Source organism: Camelus bactrianus, chromosome 8, assembly GCF_048773025.1.
Source record: "Camelus bactrianus isolate YW-2024 breed Bactrian camel chromosome 8, ASM4877302v1, whole genome shotgun sequence".
In the NCBI taxonomy this organism is placed as follows: domain Eukaryota; kingdom Metazoa; phylum Chordata; class Mammalia; order Artiodactyla; family Camelidae; genus Camelus; species Camelus bactrianus.
The window spans coordinates 40,741,606-40,745,350 of NC_133546.1; the positions used below are offsets into that span (position 1 = coordinate 40,741,606).

Sequence of the window (3,745 nt, forward strand, 5' to 3'; positions counted from 1 at the left end):
TAACAAATCTTAATTTCAGCCAAGAATTTCAGCTATCCATCTTTCCTCCGTAGCCTGTTAAAAAGACCATCTACTGAGCAGCAAGTATTTATTGAACACCTGCTATAGACCAGGCATTGCTCTAGGTTCCAAGGACACAGCAAAGAATAAAAACGAAGTCTCACCTCTCTTGAAGCTGACATTCTGGTGAAAAGCTTACCAAAGGCAATGTCTGCCCTTGAGGAGCTCTGGCCCAGACCCTTAATAGGGGAGGAGATTCCCTGAGGAGACCTCATTTTTCTGAGACAGAAAGTGAGCACAAGGAGGGAGGCATCACAGGTAGCGGGAAAATATAAAGATGGTCAGGAAAAGTTTGCTGAGGAGGAGACGTCACTGAACTAGGTCATTTGGCCTGACATTTGGCCAAGACAAAACGCTGAGACTTCGAAGTTTGCAGCAAAGAAAGGGTTTATTCAAAAGGCAGCCAAACAAGGAGATAGGAGAACAAGTCTCAGATCTACCTCCCAAAAGGTCAGGGGCTTGGAATATTTATGATATAAAGAAGCAGGGCTGTCTGAGGCATAGGAAGCATGTGAAGCTTGGGGAAAGGTGATTGAAAATAAGAAAAAGCTAAAGTAATCGTCATTCTGTGCAGGCATACCTAAGCTACAGGCTTCTTGAGGGACGATGTTTAAAAATAGAGACACAAAATGATCTGAGGGTGCAGTTTTCAGCCCTCTGACGTTGAAAGGTCACTGAGTGGACATTCAGGCATGCTCATTTGGAAAATCGACGGTCCTATCCAGTCTTAATGGGCTCAGTTCTAACTAGATACAGCTGACTCCAAGTTCCTGGAAAACAACTCAGGCAAACATCTTACTGTTTAGGCTACGTGCTGCTTGGAGGACAGAGGAGGATTTTGTTGCTGCTGTTTTTGTTTTGTTCTTTTACGGGTGCTTGGAGTTTATTTTCTACTTGGTGCAGGGCAAGGCACGGGGTTATGGGGTGTAAGGAAGGCTCTTGTGTAGCTTACATAGTAGAGTGGGGTTCTCTCAACTTCCTTTTTGGTGTTTTGCTGTTCTGGTATTAAAGAACCAACTGTGCCCACTGGCTGCAGCCTGCCTAGTCTCAGGGAGGGGAGGGGACCGGAGGCTCCTATGAACCTAGCACCTTGGAAGGAAGCCTGGTAGCTGGTGGGGGCCACTCAGAACCAGGCCTGGAGTTGGTTTTGCCAGGCTGGCCTCCAGGCTGCTGCTTCCCCATGGCTTCCCAAGCCAAGTCACAGGTGATCATGGCCATGGAGGCTTCAGGAGAGTCCAAGTGCCCTGGGGATTCCAACCCTGTGGCCAGGAATGGGAGAATGGACCTCCGGAAAAGAAGCTAGCCCACCAGTGTCCTGGGCAGATGGCTTCCCCTGGGTACTCGGCACTTCTGCAGGAACTGTTACTGGAAGTGGGACCCAGAAGGTGCTGGCGCCGGCAGTGGTCATGGGTGGTCATGAGCGAGCTGCTGGAGGGGATGGCTGCCCCACTCTTGTTTGTGGGCTGGGGGAAACCTCAACAGCAACCCCTCGTGGGCATCTCTTCACAATCACAGGTGTCAGGATGGGGCCGCTAGACCACAGAGCCCTTTTGCAGGAGACCGTGGGCAGCCACTCCGTGACCCAGGCCCAGAGGAGGGGGTAGGTTTTTTTGTAGCAACAATTTAAAAACAAACTGGATCAGTGAAGGCAGGTTACAGGTGTAATGGATTTAATTGATAAATACCCGCAGTTTCAGAGATACCTAAGTAGGTCTTGCAGAAGGAATATGAGTCCAAAAAAAAAAAAAAAATTACTCCAGTAAGAAGGAGTAAATGCTAAAGGTAAGGAGGCATGAACCAGTCTACTTCATTCTGGGACTGTAAATTGCTACTTGTTTAACAAGTCGGGGGTAGAGCTAGATCTGAAGATCTAGATGGGGCTGGACTCGGGTGGGCCTCTGGGCCAAGCTCCAGGGATTTGGGGATTTTTTTCTTTCCTCAGCCTAAAGGGAGACCAATAATGAAATAACTAAAAAAGGAGAAGAAAGGCATGAAAGTATTGTGCAATTGTTTGATTAGATAATTGATTTCTGAAAAGTTCTCAGATTATGTACACTTTCCCTTTCATTGTATTTTTAAGGCAACTAGGAGAGTTTAATAGATTTCAAATTACAACCTCAAAAATAATTATAATAACTAATGTTTTAGAACACTTTACAGTTTTCAAAAATACTTTTCCATATGTTATTTTATTTGATCACCCAAGTAATGCTGCAAGGTAGAAAAAGTATAATTAACTTCATTTTACGCATGAGGAAAATAGGTCAAGAGGTTGTTTTCCCTGAATCAGAGTTCAAACAGTGCCCTTCTACTTCTAAATTCTGGGATCTTTCTACCAGACTAAATTAACTTACATGGAAAATCTAGTTGTTTTATTCCAATAAAAATTCCCTTTTACAGTAACAGTTTGAAACCTGTAACCCTGGGCTCCTCTGGGCTTGAATCGTGGGTGTGCTAACACCATGTGGGGTGCAGTCCCTGGCAATAGCGTCATCTCTTCACTCTTCATCTGGTACTTCCCAAAAGAGATTCTCCAGCAGCTCTGCACCACTGATAATCCCCTAAGCCTTTGCACTTACTTCCTGTATTTCCTGTGCTGCTTTTTGGCCCCAAAATTTGACTCTCATCCTTTAAAAACTATTCATCTTTCCTTCTGTCCATGCTGACTTGGGTGTCATTGGGTTTTTTATCACTCTGATCTCCAGGATCTCCTTGAATACAGGCCTCCTTTTGTTTGTCTGAACTGCTGGGTGGGACCCAAACTCTGCCCTCAAGAATTTACATTCTCTTGAGAAATAAAATAATTACTCATATGAAGCAATTAAAATATAATTCAAAATGGCAGGAAGTAAATACACTCTCCCTTTATCTTGATTACAACTGACTTTTGAGGGGAGCATTGTAGAGAACTTTACAAAATTTTCATTTGGGAGTTAAAAATGTGCTAGTCCATCCATGTACTTAGAACTTGAGGGTTTTGTACTTCCCTTACAACTTTGTGTGGCAAATAATACCAATGTATCAGAAACATTTCTGCTACTAGAGATTACAGTATTGTTGAATTTCAAGGTAGCACTAGACATTTGAATTGAAATGCTGTATATTTATTTCTAGTCCTTTGAAATTATGAAATGTAAAATCATCAAATCTTATGGAAGTTATGAATCTGTTGTTACTGTGTGAGTATTCCTACAGTGAGTATGTCACTGTGGATATTCGCCAATATCCACAAGATGAATTTGAATGGGCAGTAGTGTAGGAACCATTACTCAGTACTGAGCCATCCAGGAGTAGAAGGTAGGCACTTCTGTCCTGCACCGTCATCTATTCATGTCAGAATCCTGAGTCATCTCAGTGTCCATTGGAACTGCCCTCTCCCTCTTGGTGAACTCCTGCAAATCCTTTCCAGAGTTATTCTGCCTCTCCTGCATCATTCTGAAGCTGGGGGAAACCCAACTGAGTTTCCCAAACAGCGATTTTCCTTTTTTGTGCTGCTTTCCCACATACAGGAGTCATTCAACTTTTCTTACACCCCAGTGGAGTACAAGAAACTCTTAATCAATTGTAGATCCATCTTTCTAGATATGCTACTTAGATATACTAAGCCAGAACTTACTCTCTGAGTTGAGCCCCTGTAAAGTGTCCTCTCTCTTTGATCTTCAGATCTCCATGGGATGGTTGTGGT

At 43.7% G+C, this 3,745-nt stretch overlaps 1 pseudogene; it reads right to left on the bottom strand.

Moving 5' to 3' along the window:
• Positions 1-1,125: 1,125 nt before the first annotated feature.
• Positions 1,126-3,384, bottom strand: LOC141578276 (pancreatic progenitor cell differentiation and proliferation factor pseudogene; annotated as a pseudogene).
• Between the last annotated feature and the right edge of the window lie 361 nt (positions 3,385-3,745).